This window comes from Canis aureus, chromosome 35 (genome assembly GCF_053574225.1).
Source record: "Canis aureus isolate CA01 chromosome 35, VMU_Caureus_v.1.0, whole genome shotgun sequence".
Lineage (NCBI taxonomy): Eukaryota > Metazoa > Chordata > Mammalia > Carnivora > Canidae > Canis > Canis aureus.
Genome location: NC_135645.1, coordinates 28,580,962 through 28,608,611, shown reverse-complemented (window position 1 = coordinate 28,608,611; position 27,650 = coordinate 28,580,962). Strand labels below are relative to the sequence as shown.

The 27,650-nt window shown below is 37.5% G+C and overlaps 1 long non-coding RNA gene across 1 annotated transcript in view; it reads left to right on the top strand.

The window, feature by feature from the left end:
* Positions 1-19,323, top strand: part of LOC144305397 (uncharacterized) — a 97,156-nt gene extending 77,833 nt beyond the window's left edge. Inside the window, exon 6 of the long non-coding RNA XR_013372437.1 lies at positions 18,873-19,323. This is a non-coding gene — a long non-coding RNA (uncharacterized LOC144305397). The remainder of the gene's footprint in view (positions 1-18,872) is intronic.
* Positions 19,324-27,650: the final 8,327 nt, after the last annotated feature.

The window sequence follows — 27,650 nt, the reverse complement described above, 5'->3', positions numbered from 1 at the left end:
ATTGTTTGAGATTTTTCTTGTTACTTGAGGTAAGCCTATATTGCTACAAAATTCCCTCTTAGAACTGCTTTCGCTCTGTCTCAAAGATTTTTGACCATTGTGTTTTCATTTTCATTTGTCTCCATGTATTTTTTTGTTTTCTTTGATTTCTTGGTTGATTCATTGGTTGTCTGACAGCATGTTGGTTATCCACTATATGCATTTTTTCCAGTGTTGTTCTTGTCACTGAGTTTTAGTTCGTACTATTGTGGATAGAAAAGATGCTTGATGCAATTTCAATCTTCTTAAATTTACTGAGACTTGATTTGTAGCCCTACCTGTGATTTATCCTGAAGAATGTTCCATATGAACTTGAAAAGAAAGTGTATTCTTCTGTTTTGGGGTGGAATGTTCTATGCATATCTGTTAAGTCCATGTAGTATAATGTGTTGTTCAAAGACAGTTTCCTTATTGATGTTTTTATCTGGATAGTCTATTCATTAATATAAGTGGGAGCTAAAGGCCCCTAGTATTATTGTATTACTATCAATTTCTCCCATTGTGTCTGTTAATAATTGCTTATGTGCTTAAGAGCTTAGTTGCTTCTATGTTGGGTGCATAGATATTTACAATTGTTACATCCTTTTGTTGGATTGATCCCTTTATGGTATGTAGTCCCCTTCTTTGGCTCTTGTTAAAGTCTATTTTGTCCGATTTCAGTATTGCTCCCCTGACTTTTTTTCCACTTGTAATTTTATGGTCTGCTTTTTCATCCTTTTACTTGCACTGTGTCTTTAGGTCTAAAGTGAGTTTCTTCTAGGCACCATATAGATGGCTCTTGTTTTTGTTTGTTTTTGTTTTTTAATCCATTCAGTCACCCTATGTCTTTTAATTGGAGCGTTAAGTTCACTTGCATTTAAAGTAATTATTAAGGACTATGTACTTACTGCCATTTTGTTGTTTTGTAGTTGTTTTTGCAGTTCTTGTCTGTTCCTTTCTCTCTTGCTCTCTTCCCTTCTGTCTTAATGGCTTTCTTTAATGGAGTGCCTAGAATCCTTTTTCTTTACCTATTTTAGTTTTGGAATTTGTGGTTACCATTTTATTTATATATAACATCTTATGTATATAGAGTCTATTATGTTAATGGTCATTTAAGTTCAAAAACATTCTAAAAATATTAAATTTTTACTATTCCCTCTACATTTTATGTATATGTCATATTTTAGATGTTTTTGTATCCCTTGACTAATTTTCCTAATATAATGGAGTTTACTACCTTTGTGTTTAAATATCCACATTGTCTTTATAAGTGATTAATCTACCACATTTACTATATGTTTTCTTTTACCTATGAAACTTTTTCTTTTCATGATTGTCCACTAGTTATAGTTTTCCACTTAAAGGATTCCCTTTAACATCCCTTATAAGACTGGTTTAGTGATGATGGACTCTTAACTTCAGTTTGTCTGGGAAACTCATTGCTTTTTCTATTCTGAATGATAATTTTGTCAGATAGAGTATTCTTGGTCATAGGACTTTAAGTACTTTGAATATATCATTTAAGTACTTTGAATATATCATTTAAGTACTTTGAATATATCATACCATTTTCCCCTTTAAGTACTTTGAATATATCATTCCATTTTCTTCTGGCCTGTAAAGTTTCTGCAAAATCAGCTGATAGCCTTTGGGGGTTTCCCTTATATGTAACTGTTTTCTTTTGCTGCTTTTGAAATTCTCTATCATTGCTCTTTGTCATTATGTTTCCTTATGTGGACTTGTTTAGTTGACCTTGTTAGGTCTCTCTTTGCTTCCTGGACCTAGATGTCTCTTTCCCTCCTCAGGTTATGGAAGTTTCCAGGTACTGTTTCTCCTTCTTGTACCTTTCTCTCTTTCTGGAACCCCAATAATGTGAATTTAGTATGATTGATAATGTCACTAATTTCCCTTAATCTGTTCTCTTTATTTGCTGTTCAGCTTGATTGCTTCCTATTACCCTTTTAAAATCATTGATCTGTCCTATACTCTGCTGTTGATTCACTCTACTGCATTTTTATTCCAGTTACTGACTGTTTCAGCTCTAAGTAGTTCTTTTTAATACTTTTAAAATCATTCTTGAAGTTTTGAGTTTATCCACTGTTTTTTTTTTTTTTCTATTCCAATGAGTATCCATCCTATGAGCATTAACTTGGATTCTTTATCAAATACATTGCTTATGTCTGCTTTATTTAGTTTTTACTCTGATTTTTGTCTTGTTCTTTCATTTGGGACATATTCCTTTGTCTGATGATTTTAATTCTGTTTGTCTCTATATATAAGGTAAGTCAGCTCCTGGTGTTGAAAATCATGGTGTTGAAAATCATGACCATTTGCAAAAGACTTTCTGTGGTGTCCTGTAGCACAATCTCCCTTGGTCTCTAGAATCAGACATTCCAGGCTTATCTCCTGTGTGGGTTGCATGTGTCCTACTATTATGACAGTGATGATTCCCTTCAGCCCAGTGAGCTGCTCTGCCTGCTGAGGGCACACACTGGTCAGAGTTTGGTTCTCACTTTGTTGAGACACCTGAAGCTGCTGCGGTTTGTTTGTGGGGTCAATGCATGTATCTGCACTTAGCCTCGTGCCCCAGCTGCTGGAGCACCAAAAGGCAGGGCCTGCTCCAGTGTGGCTAAGAGGCTCTCATGGGTGGACAAAAGTAGAGGTTTTCAATTAGTCTCTTTGTCATAGTTCAGGTATACAACAAGGCATGGCCTGCTTTTTGCACAGTCACCTGAGAGGCTGCGCTGCTGGATCTCTGGGTACACTATTGTGTGAGGTTAGTTCACCACGACCCCAGAACAGCAGTGACTGCAGTGACTCCAGTTCCTCCAGGGTGTGCCAAAACAGGAACAACTTTGGAGGGACACCTGCTGAGGTGGGGGTGAGGTGGAGGTGGATGTTGTAGGTCCACAGGAGAACACAATACTTACAGAGTAGGTATAGAGGGTTAGTGCTGGCTCCTGCAGGCATCCATCTAGGCTGGTGAAGAGGAAGAGAAATAGCACCCACCAGCACTTTTGCTTCCTGAGAAATCTTCTGAATATCCCTGCCCCTCCAGCACATGATATGAAATTAGCCAATAAATCTCCTTTATAGACCCAAGTACTTTTTAAACTACTGTATTCATACTGTATCTTGGGTGGGGTTCTTATACTGGCTCCTCAAAGCAGGGACTTAGTTTTCTATTGCCCTCTACCTGTCCCACCTTTAAGCCCACTGATTTGTAAAATAAGTTTTCAAGGCCAAATATATGGGGACTCATCTTCCCAGTGCAGGTGCCCAGTGCTGGAGGTGGCTGGTGTGGGATCGTAAATCTTCTTGCTTCACAGTGCTTATGATAGCCCTCTCATCTGTGGTTAGTCCCACCAGCGGTTTGGTTCCCAACCAAGTCTCTGCCCCACTTATCCTTTTCAATGTGGTTTCCTCTCTAGGATCAATTGTGGAAGTTCTGTTTTCAGGTCATTTTTAGAGGTAACTGTATAGATAGAACTGTTATCTTAGTGTGTCTGTGGGATGAGGGGAGCTCAGGATCTTCTTATGTTACCATGTTCATCATCCCGTTTATAGTTTAATTTCAAATGATTCAAGCAAAAAGAAATATATATCTATAACTAGAGGTAAACAGAAAGAAGAAAGAAGAAAAGAAAGAAGAAAGAAAGGAAGAAAGAAACAAAGAAAGAAAGAAAGAAGAAAGAGAAAAGAAAGAAAGAAGAAGAAAGAAAGAAAGAAAGAAAGAAAGAAAGAAAGAAAGAAAGAAAGAAAGAAAGAGAAAGAAAGAAAGAAAGAAAGAAAGAAAGAAAGAAAGAAAGATAGATTAATGTGGTCAACATTAAGAGCCGGTTTCTCAAGAGAAGAGTATACATGTGGGTGCTTATTTTGTAAATATTTTATGTATTTATTCATGAGAGACACACAGAGAGAGAGAGAGAGAGAGAGAGAGAGAGAGGCAGAGACACAGGTAGAGGGAGAAGCAGGCTCCATGCGAGGAGTCCAATGTGGGACTCAATCCCAGGACCCCAGGATCACGCCTTAGGCCGAAGGCAGGCACTAAACCACTGAGCCACCCAGGGATCCCCATGGGTGTTTATTTTAATATTTCCAACTTCCTAGGAAATTCTTTTTTTCCCTAGGAAATTTTTTTAAAAATTTAAAGTTGGGAAGAAGACTAAACCAATCAAAGAATAAAAAAGCAAAAAATAAGAGGCAAAAGATTATAATTATTTTTTTTAGTATTTCCATAACTGGGAAATAATAGAATCCCTTGACTTATTTTTATAATCATGGGAAATCATAAAATATAGGGTATTTATCTTTCAGGTATATTTACTACAAACTACATTTTAATTGATTTGAAATATGTACAAGCTTCCAAAGGAATAAAAACATAAGAACATCTATACTCAAGTGATTAGAATATTTCTTTTAGAATTCTAAGTAAATAATTAGTTAAATAATAATAATTAGTTAAATAACAGTTACCTCTAATAATTAGTTAAGAAGAAAAAAATTTGCTATTTACTTGAAAGACATCAACTTTTATTTCTATGATCTTGCCTGAATAGTGAAGTATGTGTTTTATAAATTTGTATTATGAAATTACTTGTCTTTCTTTCTAATTTTATATTATATATTAACTCAGTTTGCATAAATATTTATTTTTAGAGAAATTACTTGTGGGAAATTTATGGAAAGAATTCAATAAAATTATATAACTTTAATAATTTACCATAATATAGAAGAAAATGTACATGATTAAGGGAAGATGAAACTATTGTCAAGTACTCAGTCTTAGGGGGAAATAAGATTTCACAGTAAAATTTGGCTTTTTCAAATGTATGTTCTCTGTGCATATTAACACACACAGGTTGTGTATGTAACCTTGCTGAGTCTCATGTTTTCATTGTAAAATTAGAATAATGTATTTCATCATCCCAATGTGACAAGAATTAAAAAACAAAATGAGGGATCCCTGGGTGGCTCAGCGGTTTAACGCCTACCTTTGGCCCAGGGCCTGACCCTGGAGACCCAGGATCGATTCCGGCATTGGGCTCCCTTGCGTGGAGCCTGCTTCTCCCTCTGCCTGTGTCTCTGCCTCTCTGTGTGTGTGTGTGTGTGTGTGTGTGTGTTTCTCATAAATGAATAAATAAAATCTTTTAAAAAATAAGCCTAAAATGAAAAATGAATAGTTTATTGGTCAGTACTTGATAAACTGCTATCAGTAGGTTTCTTAATGTTACAAAAGTCATGTTTTGCTTTCTTATGTAAGAATTTCTAAAATGTTAATGCTATTGTGTGATTATCTTCACTCAGTATGAGAAAGTTTATGTAGCTTTCATCTCAAGAACAAATGGCAAACATTTTAAAACTATTTTCATTTTTTTAATGTCTCTGTGAAGATTTATTTTTATAAAATGTATTCTTAGACTATTTTTCCTAAAGACGAGAGTATGTTCCTATTACACTTAAAGCAGACATGGAAACATTTCTTTAACAAAGATAGCTTGTCAAATTATTTTGATAAGTGGTAGTAATTTAGAGACATTTTTGGAGAGTTGATATAGCATATGTAAGTTTTCATGAAGAATGTATAGATTACTATGTAGACTGAATATATTAATTAAAAGTTAAATTGCAATACCCTAAATACATAAATTTGGCATTCACAATTTTAAAAATTTGCTTAAAATTTGGTATGATTTAAATATCTCAAAATAAAATAAAATATCTCTTGAGTTTTTAATATATTTTTATGGGAAATGGATCTTCAAATTAAAATGTCATGTAGTAATTTTTATCAAATTCCATGGTAAGCATTTATATTAAATAATTAACTATTACTGCAGAATACCAAAATAATTGTGTATGATAGACAATATTTCCATCTAAAACTATTTCTCTTTTTAAAAATATTTTATTTATTTGAGAGAGCATGAGCTGTGGGGAGGAGTCAGAGGAAGAGGGACAAGCAGACTCCCCACTGAGCTGGGAGCCCAATGTGGGGCTCAATCCCAGGACCTTGGAACAGAAGGCAGATGCTTAACCAACTATGCCACCCAAGTGCCCCTATAAAACTATTTCTATGTAAGCTACTATGTAAAACCACTTGGGTTTGATTTCTTCAGAATAAAGAACATTTGGCTCATTCCTGTCTCTAACCTTCCCCATACAATCTTAGAATTCACATCACCTTCAATGAGGAGTACAAAGAAATAGATTCTAAAATAGAACTCCATCTTATTGCCAGTGGTAGAGCTTTGGGTGTGCAAGAGGTGTTGGCAATTACCTTATAAATTGGTTTAGGGCAATTTTTCCTTTGGAATCTTTAGAAGTGACTATTTTAAAGTTTTGTTCTCTTCGCTTTCTTCTATAATCTGTGAATACAGATCCTAAGACAGGCCCAACAATGATTATAAGACTCTCTATCCCAACTTAGGGTTACTAAACCATTGTTTATCCAAATTTATTATTCTTACTGTTTAGAAGAAATATGCTTCCTTTATTCCATAGCTACAAAATAAAAAAAAAAAAATCTCTGCGATAGGAAAAGTGGCATTGAAACCCAGAATTTGCATTTTTGTACATTTCTCCAAGAAAATGTTTTATACTTTAAAATTGAAAGCCAAGTGTCTACTTCTAGAAGTAGGCAAGGAAAACATTTATTAAGCCTTATTCAAACTAATCAATGAATATTTATAAGATAATCCAATCCAGTATAGTAAGGAAAGAGATCTAACATGAATTATAGTGAGGAGGGATGTTTCTGTGAACATATGCCCTAGTGTAACATGTGCATGTGTTGAGAAAATAAGTGTAATGCAGTGGTAATTAGAAGGAGGAGGGAGTCAGAAAGTTGGAACTCTGTTTTTACTTAGAAATCAGGCCTGGCTGTAGCCACTCAGGGGGTTTTGATATCTTGATTCTGGGCACATATACCAAATTTTAAAGAGGTGACCAGTTGGGATGTCTGGGTGGCTCAGTGGTTTAGCATCTGCTTTTGGCTCAGGGCGTGATCCTCAAATCCCACATTGGGCTTCCCACATGTAGCCTGCTTCTCCCTCTGCCTATATCTCTGCCTCTCTCTCTCTCGGTGTCTCCCATGAATAAATAAATAAAAATCTTAAAAAAAAAAAAAAAGAGGTGACCAGTTGTACCAGTGTATACACATTCTTTCCTCTCCTTCTCCAAGATGATTTTTGATTAAACTGCTACATAGCAGAACAGAACATACCTCAAATATATATATATGTGTGTGTGTTGATGTATGTTGTATAAATATATATGAGCATATATACAGTTTCCACAAAGCAACTCTGTTAAAACAGCAATCAAAATGAGGTCTTAGACGTCATTAGTACTTTTATCATCAAAACAACACAGGAGGAAAACCAGGGATAAATGCCAATCAAGTACCTAAGTGCGTATGTTCGTTATGTGTGCATGTGCACATATTTATTGCTGTCGATGATGCTGTTTAGGCAGACTCCTGTTCCTGCTTTGTGAATTGAGCCCCAGTGCTTAGACCTATTCTCTTCTAAGTTGCCTTTGGCAGGAGTGTGAGAAAAGGTGCCTATTTAAGATTTAAGTGCCAGTCATAGGGTACAGTTTCCAGGAAAGTCTCAACAGTGATATTACTAGGTTGGCAAGATAGGGAAGCAGAACTTGCCATCCTACAATGTGTCTTTAGCATAAAGATGACTTTAGGCTGGTTATTTATTTTTAAGAAACTGCAAACGCAGGCAAAGCTCTGAAAATCAAATAGAAGTCAGTCTTTGTAAGAGAACATCTACACATATATAAGGTAAATCTATTTATACTGAGCATATGGGGATACCTCTAAATCTTTAGAAACTTATCAGTGGAGAAGACAACAACTTAAATATGTATAAGAAGCTTACCTTTGTGTACTGTGCTTTTCCTGGTAATTTCTCATAACTGGCTCTCTACCCCCGACATCTTCTTGTGTATTTAGCCAAAGATGTCCCTGCTCAGAGGCGAGTTTGCTTCTCCCTCTGCCTCCCCCTGCTTGTTCTCTCTGTCTCTTGAGTAAATAAAGAAAATATTTAAAAAAATTAATTATTAGACCAAAGAACCTAGAAGGGAAGAAAGCAAAAATGTTCTGCCCCTACGGAGGGTACCCATGAGGGGACAAATTTCACTGGCAGGACACTGCTCACTTGATGGCCGCTGCAACTGAGAAATCCTATGACCTCCGACAAACGCCAGCACAAGTTAAAAATTTTTACCATGTTAGTCTTTTGGATCTCAGCCTTCAAGGTCTGATGGAATTGAGAGTGGTGAGAGTCCTTTTCTTTGTTTAAATTTAGATTATCAGAAGAAAATACTTGTGGAAGTAGTTCCTTAGATATAGAGACTCTGGTCAAAGTTTATTATGAGTACTCATTTTCTACTGATCCTTTCTCTCCCAGAGATGGTCATTGTTTTGTTTCTGTCACCTTGTTCTCTCTCTTGAGAGTTTGGCTTCATGACCAATGAGACTATCCTCTCTAGTCTCTGCCAACTAGAGGATGCATGTAGTGGCACCCATCTGGTGGACTGCCAACTAGGTTGCAGGTCCAATAAGCCGGTTGGTCAGAAACACAGGTAACAACCTAGATTTGCAACTGGCGTCTCATTGTCTTCCTTCTGACTGTGCTGCTCTCAGGGGTTTGTCATAAGGAATCCTGATCCATAAGGGGTCTTTGTCATCTCAACTTTTGTTATTTTGCTAGTGCTAGAAAAGTCACAATTCAGCGTCAAAGACTGTAGGTTCGGGATCCCTGGGTGGCGCAGCGGTTTGGCGCCTGCCTTTGGCCCAGGGCATGATCCTGGAGACCCAGGATCGAATCCCACATCAGGCTCCCGGTGCATGGAGCCTGCTTCTCCCTCTGCCTGTGTCTCTGCCTTCCTCTCTCTCATTCTCTGTGTGACTATCATAAATAAATAAAAATTAAAAAAAAAAAAAAGACTGTAGGTTCTGTGATTGGAGGTGTCTGGTGTTCTCATGGGAAACCAGAGACACTGTTTGCACTCACCATTCTTACCACCTGTCACAATGAAGGTATTTTCTTTCTTAGCCTATCTCTGAACCTTGTGCTGGGCTGCGTCTCTTTTTTTTTTTTTTTTTTTTTAAAGATTTTTTTTTTTAAATTTTTATTTATTTATAATAGTCATACAGAGAGAGAGAGAGAGAGAGAGGCAGAGACACAGGCAGAGGGAGAAGCAGGCTCCATGCACTGGGAGCCCGACGTGGGACTCGATCCCGGGTCTTCAGGATCACGCCCTGGGCCAAAGGCAGGCGCCAAACCGCTGTGCCACCCAGGGATCCCTGGGCTGCTCTCTTAAAGCTTTCTTGGGGATGCCTCTTACATCATGGGAAACACATACAAAGTTTTATTGATTTGAATCATTAGTAAGATTCACATTAAGATTATTAATACATCTTACCCCTCGGTGGCCAGACTTCAGATACTTTTTTTTTTTGTAAATCTAGAAGTTTTTCCAATTCAAAGTAACAGTTGTCTGATGGGTACCTGTGGAAAGCCCAAATTAAAAAGTAGTTACAAAGAAGTACAATGGCTAGCCTTAGGGACTCCCTTAACAAAAGACTGAAATTAAAATTAAAATTAAACTCCATATCCAGTATAAGTTCCCCCTTTTTGAGCTCCAGAGAATTAAATATGACACCTTCTGTTACACATGTCTATTTTATAAGAACTACAGTCCAGGAAGCTGTAGCTATCTACAAAAATGGCAGAATTATACTAAGCTTGTTTTGTGTCCTGGCAACTTGACTTGGAAACTATCAGGTTGGGGGCTCCAAAATATGGCCAATAGAAATACTAATTATACCCTACTTGTGGCTAGATATGTCCAAACAGAAAATGTGGATTAAACTTCATTTTGGCTGGGCTCCTTGCTGCCAGTCCTCAGGAGAATGACACCCCAGAATTACAATGGTCATTATGACAAATGTTCTGATGAGGGAAGATTATTTTAAGAAGTAAATTAAAGGCAAAAAATTCCAAATCAAACAAACAAAATTTGAAGTATCTGCATACCAATTAAATATATATTCCAGACATTTTTAAAAGACTAAAATAGCTTTTGTTGAAGGATTTGTCATAAAAGGCTAATTAAAAATTAAAGTTATGAGACATATCTAAAAACAAGAGTATAAAATTGATGTAATCCCTACTGCTCCCTTTTATCATCCTTTATTTGAGGACTCATTCTAGTAATCCTTTGTCTGAATTTCCTTTCCACACTGAATAGACAATTAAACAGATACCTTTCAAAATTAAACCACTTAAGGCTACAGGCAATTCTCTTCAGACATCTTTCACTGTTTGGTCAAAGGCCAAAATAAGGGCCATAGTCAAAGAATGTCTTAAACTCAGGGAGGATTCTCAAAATTTTTGTAAATGGATTACCTCCTGAGATTAGTGGATAGACAAAAAGGCAGAAAATAAAATGAGAAGCCACAGGACTGAATGAACTCCTGACCATGGCTGATATTCAGAGCCTGATAGGAAATTTTTTTTAAGACTTCCCTCCCAAGCTAAATGTGAACAGAGGGAAAGAAAAACATTCCAACATAGGAGGATGGGTGTGACAGACAGTCCTTTGATATCATGTAGGTGTCAACTCAGTTTTTTGAGAAATTGAAAACAGTTGTCCTTGAAAACAAGGACAAGTCTAGTCTTAACAGAACCAGAAGTGTGATTGCAGAAATAATCAGAGTTTACCAATCCCAAACCTGTTCCCCATTTATCTTAAAAGGCCTTTAAATATTGGTCTTAGGAAATCAGACTTTTATTTTTCCCTCTCTGCATTTTAGATGTAAATGTTCTACAAACTTCAGGAAGGTAATTCTTATCAGAAGGAAAACAAAAAAGGGAACATTCATTTAAAATTTAGGTGAATAAAAAAAAGTGTTTAGCCATCTGGACAGATAAACTTAACACATTCCAACTGTTCTTTCATATCTAGTGAATTTTATTTTATATAAACTACCTGTATAATAGCCAGAGGCAAGATTTTAGGATTTCTCTTTGCATCTATACGTTTAAGTGTGCTTACACATGAGAATCATAGATATGTGATATTCACACCTGGTTAGTACTACCAAAATCAAGTGGTTATGTTGTGCCCAAGATTGCGAATCCGAGAAACCACCAAGGAGCCGACACCGATGCAAACACACGACGGTTTATTTACAAGCTTGAGCTTGGGTCCAAGTACACCCCACACAGCGGAGCAGGGACTTGGACCCCGAAGTGGGTTACAGCTGGGTTTTTTATAGGCTAGGGGATTTCCAGAAGGGATGGAAGAATTAGGCTGGTCTAGGGGATTTTCTACCATGGGCGTGGGCTCTGTTGTCTTTCTGATATGGGATTCTCTGCCGAGGGCAATTCTGAGCTCTGTTGTCTTTTTGATATGGGATTACCTGCTGAGGACATTGAGGACATTCTGCAGTTTTTCCCTTTAAAGTTTCACAGGGGCCTAAAATGGCTGTACTTTTGTTAATGCTAAACTTTAGGTGGGATGGCCTTAATTTTTCTCGGCCTCCACAGTTAAAAATGAAGTATTCCTAAAATTCTTAGAAATATAACAACTAAACCACTATTTTTCAAGTTCACATCATCTGGCATAATCTTGGGTAAATAATACCTAGTTGAATCCTGTTGTTTTATTTAAAAATGGATAAAAACAACTTCAGAGTTATAACAAACGACTTTCTGGGTTTACTAATCAAATTCATGTCATTTTTGTTAAAAATACTGTCAGTAAGAAAATAGGTTGGGATTATAGATGATTTTATCTAATGTCTCAAAGTTTTCACAACTAATCTAAACATTATTAAGAACAAGTGAGGTAAATAGGTACAAGTAAGACACAATTTCACAAATGAATTTTTCAGCAATATTTATGTCTACTTAAGTACCTTCCCCAAACCTTTTTGGTAATGTGAAAAGTTTCGCTAAGTTAAATTAGGTGATAGATATTTAGAAATGATCAGAATATTTAATGACTAACATAAAATGCTGAAACATTAAATACTGAACATAGGTTTATCTACTTTTAGTTTTTTAGTACAGAGAGGCTAAAAGATATTTGGATATGTTAGTGCAATGTTGGAAAATTGAAAATGACATGTTTCTGGAAATAAAATGTACTCATAAATTTGCCAATTTAGAGGTTGTTGGTATAACAATTTACAATTGATTATTTCTTAGGTTTCTAAGAGTTAAGAATGTAATTTTTCTTTTATAATTTTTAAAAATATAATTAACATACAGTATTATATTAGTTTCAGATATACAGTCCAATGATTCAACAATTTAATCCTCTTTATTTCATCCAATCCCCCCTCATCCCTCCTCTGGCAACCACTAGTTTGCTCACTGCATTTAAGAGTCTCTTTTGTCTCTTTGTTTCATTTATTTCTTAAATTCCACATATGAATGAAATCATATGGTATTTGTCTTTCTCCAAGTTAAGAATTCCAATAAATGTAATTAATATTATGGGAAATAATAATATTTCTGGAAATAAAAATTGCAATTAATATTACTGTATGCAAAGAAAAAAAGGATATTTTTGGTTAAAAAAAAAAGTAGGTTGGAGATGAAAGTGTAGAAAGACCCTGAACTCACTTCTTCCAAAGACACACTGAATCTAAACTTCTGTATACAGCAGTTCCTCCTGAAGAGCTGAGGGCTGATACAATACTTCTGCACAATAAAGATTAGAGGGACCACATAGAGAGTGGCAGGAGATAAGACATGGTTACAATGGAATCCCACTCTTAATACTGTAAAATGCATTGGAGAGGGATAGTATTAAGAGAACCACGCATATATGTCCCCACACTATGAAAAAAAGCCACAGGAAAAAAAGCCACAGTTTAAAAGGCAGTGAAACTGTAAGTGAAGGAAACCCATTTACTAACTCTAGAGCATCTGCCAAATGATGGTGGAACTGCTATTGTTTTTGTTCCTTCTCCACCTGGATAGTGCAGACTTGAGCAGGGTCCAGATACTCTATCCAGCTTTTACACCAGTGAGCCCCAGGCCCAGCTAACACCAGCTCAAGCTGTCCCACCAAGGCAACCACAGAGCAGTCCACATGGGAATGCCACTGGCCTTTGTCTAGACAGCACCAGCTCAAAGCACACTGGGATACCGGTGGCCCACAACTGCTTTAGCGCCAAGCTTCTCAACAATGTACTCTTGGCACACAGTGCCCCAAGACTCCTCTGGTCCACACACACCTATGCTCCAACCATCATGCCAGTGAGCCCCTTGCACAGGAAGCCCCAGATTGTGCACACGTTAACTTCAGCCAATCTACTAGGGTAGCCCTGAACACCCCAACCTGTCCTCACTACAGCACCAGACAACCTGCTAAGCCTTCCAGTCCCATGAGGTCTTCCCACAGGAAACATTCCCACACAAGGCCACTTCTTCAGGGTTGAGATAAGTTTTGCCTAATTCACACAAATTCAATAAAAATGAAGAGACAAAGAAATATGCACCAAACAAAAGAATGAGGCAACATAGAGTTAAGCATTCTTTCCGATAAAGAATTCAGAGTAACAGCCATAAAGATGCTCACCAGATTTGACAGAAGAATATTTAAAACTTAGTAAGCACTTTGACAAGGAGAAAATGTAAAAAAAAAAAAAAAAAAAAATAGAGTTGGAGAATACAATACCTGAAATTAAAAAACACACTAGAAGAAATCCATAGCAGAGAAGAAGATAAAAGAAAATAGATCAGCAATCTGTAAGACATGGTAATGGAAAGCACCTAAGCTGCACAATAAAAAGAAATAGAATTTCAAAAATAAGAACAAATTAAGGGACCTTTGGGACAACATCAAGGATACTAATATTTGCATTATTGGAGTTCCAGAAGGATAAGAGAGAAATAAAGGGATAAAATTCACATCCACGTCTAGGAAGCAGACTACAAATAAAATGAAACCAGGGAAATCCATACCACAAAATAATTAAAATGGCAAAGATCAAAGATTTTTTTTTAAGTTAGCATATTTCTTTTAAGTATTCTCTATGCCTAGCGTGGAGCTCAGCATGGGGGCTTGAGCTCATGAACCGGAGATTGAGACCTGAGCTGAGATCAATAGTCAGATGTCCAACCAACTGAGCCACCCAGGTGCCAGTTAAGGGAGAATCTTAAAACCAGCAAGATAAAAGTAATTATCTACAAGGAATACCCTGTAAGTCTATCAGCTAATTTTTTAGGAGAAATTTTTTAAGCCAAAAGAAAGTGGTAGGATGTGCTGAAAGGAAAAAAAAAACTTACAACTAATAATATTCTATCCAACAAGGTTATTATTTAGAATGATGAAGAGAGAAAATGTTTCCCAGTAAAACAGAAATTAAAGGAGTTTTCCACCACTATATTGGCCTGACAAGAAATGTTAAAGGGTTTTCTTTAATTAATTGGGAAAGAAAAGGCCATAACTAGAAGAGAATTTTACAAAAAAAAAATTTTTTTACTGGTAAAAGAATACATTCAGTAAATGTAATAGATCAAGAACTTAAAAAGGAGTATGAAGGTTAAAGACAAAAGTAGCAAAATCAAATATATCTAAAATATTAAAGGATTCACAAAATCATTTATATATCATATTATATATATATAATCATATAAAATGGATAAAATGAAAGAGGGAGTGAAAATGTAGTGTTTTTAGAATATATGCAAAGCAACCATCAACATAATACTGAATGCTATATATACAGGATGATATATATAAAACTCATGGTAACTACAAACCAAAAGGCTATAATAGCTATACAAAAAATAGAGACAGGAATCCAAGTGTAACACTAAAATTCCTAAATCACGAGGGTAGAGAACCAGGAAAAGAAAAAAGAAACAGAATAAGAAAACAGGAAGAAAACAATTCATAAAATGGTAACAACTACTTACCTATCAACAACTTTAAATGTAAATGGTATTAATGCTATAATCAAAAGACACAGTGACTGAATGGATAAAAAACAAGACCAATCTATAAGTTGTTTACAAGGAGTTGACCTTATCTAAGAGACAAACAAAATGAAAGTGAAAGGACAGAACAATATTCCATCCATATGATAGTTAAAAGAAAAAAGAAAAAAAAAAAAAAGCTGAGGTAGTAATACTTCTACCAGACAAAGCAGACTTGAAAACGAAGGCTGTACCACAAGACAAAGCAGATCTATATAGCATTAAAAAGATGAACCAAAAAAGAGAATATACTATAAGTGTCTATATACCTAATGGAAGAGCACCTAAATATATAAAGCAAATATTAACAGATAAAGGAGAAATTGGCAATAATGGAAAAATTGTAGGGGACTTTAACACTCCATTTATATCAATGAATACATCAAAATACAGAAAATTAATAAGGAAAGAGTGGCTTTGAATGACACATATTCAGAAGTTTCCATTCCCAAACAGGAGAATACATATTCCTTTCAAGTGTACATGGAATATTCTCCAAGATAGGTCACATATTTGAGCACAACGTCTCAATAAATAAGACTGAAATTATAGCAAGCAGCATTTCTGACCATAACAGTAGGAAACTAGAAACAAACACAGGAAGGAATCTGACAAAAATGCAAACACAAGGAGGCTAAACAATATGCCACTGCACAACCTATGGGTCAGTGAAGAAATCAAAGAGGGAATAAAAGTATATCTTGAGACAAATGATAATGGAAACACAGTGATCCTAAATATTTGGGATGTACCAGAGCATTTAAAGAGGGAATTTTATACTGATATGAGTCTACCTGAACAAACAAGAAAAATCTCAATCTAACCATAGATTTAAAGAATCTAATAAAAGAAAAGCAAACCAAGCACAAGTTTAATAGAAGAAAGGAAATAAAATCAGAGACAATAAATAAAATAGACACTTAAAAATATAGGGAAAAAATCAATAAAACAAAGAGCTGTCTCTTTATTAGTTTTATCTTTTTAAACATTTATCCAAGCTCATCAAGGAAGAAAAGAGGGTGTGAAACGTAACCACCAACACAACAAAAATACAAAAAAAAAAAAAAAAAAAAAAAAAGAGAGAGAGGGAGAGATTATAAAATGATAAATATCTAGAAATATACAATGTTCCAAGACAGAAACAGAAAGAAATAAAAAATCTGAAAAGACTGATTACAAGTAACAAAATTGAACTGGTATTCAAAAACACTTTCAAAACTCCATAATCAGATGACTTTACAGGTGAATTCTACCGAATAGTTAAAAAATATGTAATACTTGTTCTTCTCAAACCCCAAGAGTTTCTATATTACAAAATATAGAACAGGAAGGAAAATTTCCAAATTCATTCTATCATGCCAGTATTACTTTAAGTCCTAGCAGTAGCAATCAGACAAGAAAACTTAAAGGCATCCAAATTGATAGGAAGGATAACTGTCACTAATTGTGGATACATGATAGTATATATAGAAAATCCTAAAGACTCCACCAAAAAAGAAAACAAAACCCAAAAATTTTAAGGAAGAAAATAACAACTATTAGGTGAATAAATAAATTCCATAAAGTTGCAGGATAAAAAATTACAGAAATCTGTTGCATTTCTAGACAGGAATAGCAAAATATAAGAGAGAGAAATTAATAAAAATTCAATTTGCAATTGCATCAAGAAGAAAGAAGGAAAACTTGTGTTTGGGTGACATACCTTTGTTGATATTAGATTCTGGTTCTGATTAATTGTCTTTGAGGGTTTGTTTTTGCTCACAATGGGAGGGGATGTTGAAATTTTCTGATTTTTTGTCAAATATCTGGCTATGACTCTCTAAGTTAATGTTACAGTTTTCTCCCATTCTTTTGACTTGAAATCATTAAGACCTAAAGCTGCCTTTTTTCTTAAAGCCTTGCAAAGTAAAGCTAGAACTAAACAGCTCCTGTTTAGACAAATCGTGCCTGTTGCAGTATGATCCACTCAGAGTTTACATGAATATCTGATGTTATCATTAAGAGACATTCAGAATGCAAAAGACACTTTTACACCTGGAAATCTTCTCTCAATTAGCTGCCCTCTGGATTCAGAATGGGTTTATATTATATTTCAATCATTAACCTTTGATTTTTTGTTTGTTTGTTTGTTTCCTTAGAAATGCTTTACTGATACCTTGATTTTTTTTAAACAATATAGGCCTAACTTTGGAAGCCCACCTGAAAGACCTGCATCCTGAAATGAGACACAACCATTTAGCTAAAATGACCAATTCTCATTTTCAAATCTGAGGGACGCTTTCAAGGAGATACAGAGCAGTCTATCAATTTAGCTTTGGGATTGTGAAGCTTCTCAGTTTCCAAAGCAGGCCTGTGGGAGAGCAGAATCTGCTGCTACAAAATAAGGCTCTTTTGCATAAAGATTCTTTTAGGCTGGCTGTTTTTAAGGAACTGCTAACACAGGAAAACCTCAGAAAATCAAATAGAAGTTCCTGTTTTGTAAGAGACATTTCCACGTACAAGGCAAATCTCCATTCTTAAGGGTGTCTCCCTCCCTGAACTGGAAACAAGGACAGGACTCTAAATCTCTAGAAACTCTTATGGAGAAGACAACAATTTAAATCTGCATAACAACTTTACTTTTTTTTACTAGGTGTTTCCTAGTAATATCCCACAATGGGCTCCCCACCCCCAACATCTTTTGTCCTTAGCTGAAGATTGTATGTAAGGTAATGGCTTTGGCCATTTCTGGAAGTTACCTCATCTTCTGGGTCTCTCCCATGTATACATGTCACTAATTTTTTGCTTTTCTCCTGCTAATCTGGCTTATATCAATTTAATTATTAGATCATCTGAAGAATCTAGAAGTGATAAAGAGAAAATATCTCTCCCAGATATACAAGACACCTATCCCTTTCTGCTATTTCTTTATGCAACCTAGAACTGCCAGTAGGACAGTGATCCATCTCCTGGCTTGAGTGAGGAGCCAAGAGAATAAAAGGACATCAGGGTTATTAGCCTTAAGCTATATAACCTTTTAAGCAATTTCATTTGTTAAGATTCTTATAAATCAAAACATAAAAGTTGCAAAGAAAGTCTAAAAATAATTCTAATAGGAAAAACACAGAAAGTATATATCACTAGGGAAAAATAGACGCTCAATGTCAACACCACTGAGGAAAAATTCAAGTAAAAGAGGAACAACCATCATGTGGTACAAAATAAGGGATAAAAAATTAGGATAAAAGATTACCTTTTGGGAATACCTATATAAAGACATATATTTATATATTTTTTATTTATTTATTCATGAGAGAGTCAGAGACACAGGCAGAGAGAGAAGCAGGCTCCCTGCAGGGAACCCGATGTGGGAATCGATCCCAGGACCCCGGGATCACGACCTGAGCTGAAGGCAGATGCTCAACCATGGAGCCACCCAAGTGCCCCAAAGACATATTTTGATGTTCAGCGGTTTTATTCCTATGGGCCTTCTCTAAAGGCACTGCCACACTAAACCCAAAGATGTAGGTGCAAATGTGTTCACTTCATACTGCAAGTAATGGTTTAAAAAAGGGGGGGTGGGCAGAAACACTAATGTCCAGCAGGTCATGTGAGGATGGATAAATAAATTGAATTATTCAAATAATGAAATACTTTCCAATAAATTAGAATGAATATACTAGGTCATCATGAGATAGTGAAGCTGAAGAGACTCCATTATAGAAAAGCTTCATCTCTGCTGTTTTTTTCTGAGAGGACCCATTTCTGAATAAGCCACAGAAACTGTGCTCACTTCAAGAGGAAAGCAAGAAAGTTAGTTGTTCAGGAGTTGTTTTTGTTTTTGTTTTCCCTTAGGCCTTAAACACCTGATAAGATGTAAGAGAAAGCAGATCCCAAACATGTTCCAGGACGTTAGCTTTGAACCAACTTCCGCTGCTTCAGGCATCAACACCTCCTGCCTTCAGGGATTCATAGAATAACACCTATTGTTCACCTGACACTAGCCTTTGATGAGACCCTATCCGGATTCCTGGAGGAACATGTACCCTACACCCCTTTGCAATATAAACCGCTAACCCCAAGGGGCAGAGAGACTCGCTCTCCTTTCTTTTCTGAGTCTCCAGACTCTCCATCTGCTATTCCGTCACTCACACTGTTCAATAAACTGTTTTCACTTTCTCTGGCTCACCTTTTATTTCTATCCTGCACAAAGCCAAGAACTTTATTGGCTGGTCCTGCAGGACCTTATCTGGGTCCTCAGACCCAGCCTGCCTACATCCTCTATATGTCAATATGGAAAAATTGCAAAAGCACAATGTGGAGTTAAAAAAGTAAATTACAAAAAATGCTCTTTAAGAAAGCATTTGTTAGATTTTGAATGCACACACATGTATTCTTTTCTAATTTTTATTAAACACACGTGCATTCTTTTCTACTTTTTACTATGTAAATCTCTGTAAAAATGAAAATGCAAACATACATATGCTTGCACACACACACACATGTTTACACAGATAGTAAAAATTAAAAAATGAAACATTCATGGGCATAAGATTTTCCAAGTTCAGAATAGTGTTTGAATCGCAGGAAAGAGGGAGGGGTCATGGGTTGTTATACAATTCTGCAAATAGCTCAAAGTCTGTCTATCCATATAGTATTATTTAATATGTTTCATGTTAAAAATATTTTGCAAAATAAAATATGTTAATATAATAGAGCCATTTAAAATGTTGTAGAGTGCTTTTGTCAGTTTAATGACAGCTATAGGTATATTTCTTTTACGTTAAAGTTTCTAAAGCTATCCATGTTAAATATATTTCACGTTAAAAAAAAATCCAAGATTAGAAATTAATGAAAAGATGGTGAATAACAAAAATAGTCTACCTGTAAGGGAAGCAAGTTAAATTTTCTCTTATCGGACAAGTTGATGTGAATAGGATATTGTGATTTAAAAATGACCTTGAGTGATTATTTTTGTATAATATGGCCAGCTCTCCATTGAAAAATTGTCCCTAGGGAAGCAATTCCCAGTTCAAATACCAATGAATGATGCTTTGGCAGAAAAATTGCCAATCTTGGCATTTAAGTCTTTGGAAATTATGATATTGGCTAATGAAGTCTTAAGAGTATATAACATTCAGATAACTGTCAAATTGGTTCCAGGCCTTGAGGGATCTAATGTTCATTAGCAGGAGGGTCATATATTAACACATACCCAGTTATTCATTTCAACACACTGAATTAGGTTGAGAAAAAGAAGGAAAGGGAAAAAAAAAGAAGCTCTTATTAAAAATACTATGATGTTCAAGGTCATATGAAAGTGATGGCCCTAAAGCTCCCTGAATCACTTTGCCAGGTGAGTGGATGAGAAAATGGCTTTCAGCCTTGGAAGATGTAAATTCCTCTTCGAAAACTCACATCCCCTTTATGAAATAACAGGATACTTTTAGAAACCTTTCAGAAAATAAAGATACTTAGATTTGTCCCATTATCCTCTCCTGCTCAGTGGAAACAACTAGAAAGTAATGGAAACTGTGCTCTAAGATACCTTAAATGTAACAATGAAGACACTCATGTGCCTATTAGGATTTAGAATTAATGCATTCCTCCTCACTGGATTGCTACCATTGGCAGGTGATGGCAGGCCTAATTTCTCTGAGTTGGCAGATAAACACGCCAGTTTCTAAACAATCATTTGTGGCAAAAAAAAGAAAGTTTCTGTCTCAGAATTTCTATATTCTACTACTATCTATCTTAAACACTTAGCTTGTTTTTGTCAGAGCAGTTATCACAGTTGGTAAATCACTTTTGGTTTATTATCGTGTTATGATTTACATTTTTCTTTTCACTCACCTCTAGTAAGAATTCACTATTCAGAGGCCACGTATCTCAGTTCTGTATTTGTATTCCCACCCCTTAGCATGATATCAAACAACCATAATACTCAGGAAATATCTAGTAACTGAATGAGTGATACCACAGGAGAGGCGTTGTTATGGTGATTAATGTTAACGAGGCTATTGCAAAGGGAAGACACAGAAAGACAATCTGGGGAAGAGTCCAAAGGTTAAAAAAAAAAAAGGAAAAAAAGCAAAACACTAAAGAACTTTGAAATGACACCAACAGTAAGAGGGGTGGGAATATACATGTATCGGCCGTTGGCAGTTCTATAGGACTAGACTCCATGTAAAGGAGGTTGCTGGGCAGTCATTTTTGAAATAAGTATAAAGCAGAGAAACCAATCGATTTCAAAGCTGGAGCACTGAAAACAATATCAAATGTAGTCCAGGGAAAAGAATCAGGAGTGAATTCTTGGTCCTGTACCATAGCATTAATGCTAACAACAACATTCCCATCAGAGTAAAGTGGTAAAGACTTCTTAATTTTCATTTTGGCTTGTTGTTGCTTTTGTCAACGACCCTGGCGCCTGGCCGCTCATCTCTCTTTAGCTCAGCTGAGCTCTGGACAGGGAGGTACACATGGAAGTGGGAGGTAAATATTGGCTAAGTAATAGCATTTGGGCTAAGTAATAATATATCAAATAATATGGTCCTAGGGAAATTAATGTATAAGTTGTTAAAAAGAATAACACAGGCCCGAATGGTGTCACTTCGACCAAGTTCCCAAACCGAGGCTTAATACCTAATCTAACCACCCCCAGAAATGTCTTAATCAGTCAGGAATTATCCAGAAAGTGCTAACAAGTCTGTCCTGTGGAACCCTGCCCAGTCCCCAAAGAAAGATGAAGTAATAATATAGGCAAGACGAGACCCCTTGCTTTTCCCCTAAGGGAAAGCCACCTTGTCCAAACAAAGCTTTTCTATTTCTAATAACTTTCTGGGCCCCTTCTCCTTCTATAAAACCTTCCATCTCGTATACCTCCTTGGAGCCTGCTCTGCTTATCAGAGGGGATGCTGTCAATGCACGCATCATTTAATAAGCTCCATTAGATCTTTAAAATGTATGCAGTTGAGTTTTTGTTATTTAAGGGATTTGGCGGCAGTGATGGAATCTGAAGTGAACTTCCAGCAGCATTTGTGAAGAACAAGAAACACAGGCAGGATGTAAGACTTAGGAGGTTAATGAGACAGGATGCCTGGAGACCAACAAAGGGGGAATCAAGACAGTTACCAGGAAAGTTAGCCACCTGCCTGGGCAGCACTCCACAGCAAGGCCACCAGAAGCCAGATCAAACCAGACAGGCTCCAACAAAGAAGGTCAGAGACTCTGATGAAGAAGGAAAAAAAAATGGTCAGAAACCTTGTTCCTGAAGGAATCCCTTCCCCAAATAATAAATATTCCACCTTCGTTGACAATTGTCAGTAAAGGCCCAAGCACAGCTCTCCTCTGAGCTAACCCATTCTCACACCTTGAGAGTGTCCCTTCCCTCTCAGAAGCTCTTCGCTTTCCCCATTCAACCACTATCTGGTCTGTCTTTGAATTCTTTTCTTGCAACAAAACTAAGAGGCGACCTCTCTGGATGGCCTGGGTGGAGCCCGTAGGGCCTAGAGGCTCCCCAGGTGACCCAGCAACAATGGTACCCACATACCCTTTGACTTCTTTGCATTTCTTGCCATCTCTGAAGGCCCTGGGTAAGCTCCTCTCCGTGGTGAGCTCTGTTCTTTGTGTCTGTTTGAGCTCCTGATGCAATCACCTTTGTTTTATAAGGCGGGTCAACTTGAGCAGGCAAATGGTTATGCTCAGGGCCCAAGTTAACTGGCATGTTCGACCGGGGCCCAACTGAGCTGAGAGTCTTACCCAGAGACCAAGTAAGCTGGTAGAGGGTCTGCCCTGAGGCCCTAGGCTTTCAAACTCCAATTCCCCAGGTGGAGAACCTCAGTAGGATCCCGTGGGAGTAGGTGGTGACGCACACGGTGCTGTCCTGGGCCAGGCCGCGCTCCTGCCGGGCATGAAGGTGCACACGCTGTGGGGCTGATCCTGTGTAGGACGAGGCTGTTGCTGCTGGGGAACCTCGGAGCCAGAACTCCACAGAAATTGGTGGGCATGGTTTGAGCACTTAACGGCCGTTGGGGTCCTCCTGAGGTGGTGAGCACCCTGTGATAGGGTGGTCAGGGGTCGGGTCACCCACCTCAAGACGACTGTCGTGCGACGAGGTGCACCGGAGGACACGCGCTCCCCAAACCTGGGCGTTCATCGTGAGGTATGAGTTCAGCTCTGGGAAGCCCGAAGTCACAGCTGATGGACTCTTAAATTTTAGAGTCGAGTGTGCTACCTCTCTGGCACCCCTGCTTATTCCACGTGTAAGAGCTGTAGTTCTGGAAGGGGCCATACCTACCAAGATGAGATGAAAAAAAAAAAAAAAAAGATGACTAAAAATAGCCTGGAATTACAGCGGCTGTTGTGGGGAATGTTCCAGTTAGACGAGATTGCTCATGTAAGAAGTGCACTGGAAGGTAAGGACTCCCAAACTAAACAAACGGAAGGATTGCCTTATTTTAATTGGTATGCAGAAGGTTCCAGAAGGCCTCAGACTCCAAAATAGCCTCATTGAAAGATTCCTTGCAAAAGACTAACGGCTCGTTAGGGACACAAGAGCTGCCTGAAACAGCAGAGGCCGGACTGACGCCTCGGGCTCCCCTGAGCTTTCCTGACCCGAGAGCGGAGGGGAGCGAGAGGGGGCACATCAGTCCTGCCCTCTTCTGTCTTAGGTAGCTCTTATGTCTCACTCAGTCTACTAACTTCCAGCCTGAACCACCTTTCCACGCTGAAGAGACAATTAAACAGTCCCCTTCGAAGCTAAAACTGCCTGAGCCTGGAGGCCATCCTCCTGAGAGAGCTTTACTGTCTGGTGAGACACTGAACTAAGGACCATAGTTAAAGGGAGGATGCCCAAAGGCTTTTGGAAATGTTTAAAATCCTCATGGGGCCCACGACCCTGGGTTGCCACCTCTTTATCAACTTGTGTACACGTTGGTAGATTTGCTGAGGTCCCAAAATATGGAGGTGGGAAGCAGAATGGCATCCTGGGAATGATATTTGAGATCCTCAGTCTCTAAAATAGTTCTCTTTTGGATCAGAAAAAGCTGCAAAATAGCAGCTAATCTTTTAGAAGCTATTGCTAGAGTCTTTCCCGCCTATACTGATTGGTCTTTTTTTTTTTTTTTTTTTTTTAGATTTTGTTTATTTATTCATGAGAGACACACAGTGAGAGGCAGAAACAGAAACAGCTCCCTGTGGGGAACCCAATTGTTGGACTCATGGGACTCAATCCCAGGACCCCAGGATCACGCCCTGAGCCAAAGGCAGCCGCTCAACTACCGCCCAGGTGCCCCTACTGAGTGGTCTATTATTTAAACGTGCAAACAAAAGAAATATGAAAGACTTTAAAGCCCATTTAGAGGCATTCTTTCTGTGGTGTTCCAGCTCCTGTGCAACAGAAGAGGTCACTCAACCTCTAGCTATCCTACTTGTAAATGGATTATCCCCCCGAGATTAGTTAGTAGGTTAATAAAAAGGCAAAAAATAGGATGGGAGGCCACAGGCCTGACTGAGCTCGTAGCTACAGCTGAGCATTTTAAAAGGACCTTGGAGCAAGACTGTAAACACAAATCTGCCCGACCGTTGGCTGTACAGCCAGGACAGCTCCAAGACCAGAGACCTAAAGTAACATCCAGGCCCTCACATCTCACGCTAAGGGTCCACCTTCAAAATGATGGTCTGAAGATCAGTGTTTGTCCTCAAAGGACTTATGCAAATTCTTGAGAGCACCCCCCGCCCCCCCCCCCCCCCCCCGCAAGGGAAGGCCCCAGTGTGGGCCCCTCCCAGAGTTGACAGGACTCCAAAGGATTCTCTGGTACACTGTTACCAGGAATTCCCTTGAACAGTCAAGATGACACTGAAATTTAAATGAAAAAAAAAAAAAAAAAAATCTTGCCAAATGAAACCAGGGCTACACTTTCCCTTAAACCCCGTTCTCATAGGATAACAACTTCCTTGGAGTGAAAACAGTGCTTCCATTAGTGGGTGTATCTAATTTCAGGTACCAAAATTTGCTCAGATTGAAAGCTGATATTCAAAACTGGTTTAAAAGAATTAGGCCTTCTCTCCAAAGCTAAATGTACCTAGAGGAAAAGAAGGCAGTCTCATACATGGAGACTGTGGCAGTCCTTTGATTTTTAGGCAACAACCCAATTTTTTAGAGAAAATTCAATTGTCCTTTTTTTCACAAATCTAGTCCTTTAGAGGACCCAATCCCTTCTGCCACCAATCCTTTCTACCAATCTCCAAATCTCCTATTTATCTCAAAAGGATTATAAGCATTGTAAAATTTCTGACCTTAAGGGAACAGAAAGAAGTCCTTCCAGAAAGTGCTTGCATTTTTTTCCTTGTGACATTGAAATGTAAATGTTCAGTCTCTCTAGGATCTCTTTATCTAGTCCATCTCTTTAAAAGGCAAATTCAGGGATGTAATTCCAAACAAGCAAAACAAAGGGAAAGGGCCATTCAACTTGACTCCTGATTTGCCAAGGATAAATATAAATTTTAACTATCTTCTGCAAATGTTAAAAAAAAGTATTAGTCATCTAGACAAAGAAACTTAACCTCTTCCATGTACCAGAAAAACAAAACTCAGATTCATTTTTTATAAGTAGTGAATTTTGTGCCTATTGAGTCATTTAAAAACAAAAGCTATAAGATCTTTGGTAACTTAAAACCTTAACACTTTTGCTAAGTTAAATGATGAGTTTAGTTAAATTTATTAAATATCAAGATATTTTCCAAATAAGGCAAAATAATAAATATCAATTAATAAACAGATGCCTATCTACTTTTGGGTTATTGCAAAAAATGCTAAAATATATTTGGATATGTTAATGCTACATTGGAAAAATTTTAAAGGCGTATGTTTCTAGAAATTTTAAAATGTATTCATAAATTTGCAAATTAAAAAAAATGCTGATATAGAAGACCATTCACAATTATTTCTTAGTTTTCACTAAAGATCAAGGTTCCTACGGGTTAAAACTTATAATTAATAGATGTAATTAAAACTGTAGGAAGAAGCTAGGTATGAGCAGTGGAAGGAATGCCCTGGGGCAGAGTCCTAGAGGTGGGCATGATAGAGACCTGAGCTGGAGGCCAGGATGGTGATAAATCACAAAGCAGAAGCCTGGGGGCACAACATCGTGACCTTGTGACCTCCAAGACCTTGGGTCTGACAGATGGGGAACCACAGGTGCAGAGCATGTGCTCACCTCTCCCCAGCGTGACCCCCAGACTCACTATATGCGTTCACTTTGCAGGTACAGCTCCCTATCCCCGTGGAGAGAGGCTGCGGAGACCTCAGTAGGTTCAAACCCCACCCCCAGCCTGTGGGAGGAGTCCCCCAGAAGATTAGAAGCCGCCTCCATTAGAGAGCACTCCGTCCCTGATTCTAGACACCGCACACAAAAGGAAGATGCCTGTAGCCTCTGGGTCCCTGCCAGCCCTGGGCCTGCCCGCCTCCCACCTTGAGAACTTCTGTTGCTCTTTGCTGTCACTCCGGGCACTGATCTCTCATTTCTATTCCAACAGTGCTAAGAGCCGAGAAACAACACTTTTCCCACTGATAAAACTGGATATGATTAAAACAAATTAATTAAGATTTTGTTTTCTCTCTGTTGAAAGGACAAAGGTTTCTTGGACTTTTGGTGTGCTTTTGATAGAGATGTGTAAGTTTTTTTACCTTTTAAATACTAAGTTTCATAATTATCTGTGACAAATGTTTTAAAACTTTTTTGTTGACGAACTTCCCAAATCAAATTCTGAATGAGGTCTTTTTCGCTTGGAATCGTCCAAAAGCATTGTTAAACTAATTAGGCTTATTCGATAAGTAAATTACATGAGAAGCATTGTCAAATAACTAATACGAAGCCTTCTTTATATTTGTATGATTGTGACACATGTAGATAACAAGTCCATTTTGCTTCCACAAAAATGGCCCTTCATTGCTAGACTTTTGTCACCCTGATGTCCTTGTGACAAGGCAATAGTCTGCTTCCAAATAAAAATAATTAGGATGGTCACATAATGGTTGTGAATTCAGTGAGTAGTCAGGACTATGGGAAGCTCAAGATGACTGCACAGTGCTTCCTGGCCCCCTGACAAATCCCATTGTTCCGTTTTCACATTCCTCCTTCACCCAACATGGTACATTTAAGATGACTCAAATTATTAAACAGACATTGGTATAGAAACTTGAATAAAATTACAAAAACAGTCTGTCAGCAATGTCTGAGCCCATTGGTCCATAATCCTGGAAAACCTGTTTTGTTTGTTCCCAGAGGCTTCAGACTTCCTTCTGGACCCTTTAAACACCTGCAACTGGACTTCATTAAACTGGCACATAGTTCAGATTATCAGTATGTTCTTGTTATTGCATATGGGTTTTCCAGGTGGGGTAAAGCCTGTCCTTGACGCAAAGCCGATGCCCTCATAGAAAAACAAAACAAAACAAACAAACAAAAAATCCCAAATGAAGGACCAACAAACAAGTTAAAATAATGTGTTTCCCACTTGGGGAATGCTTTCCATGACCTCTAGTGACCGAAGCATCTATTTCACTTGACAAATTATAGGAGCCTTAGCAAAAATGTTACAAACTTATTAAAATTCTATCAGGATACAACCGTC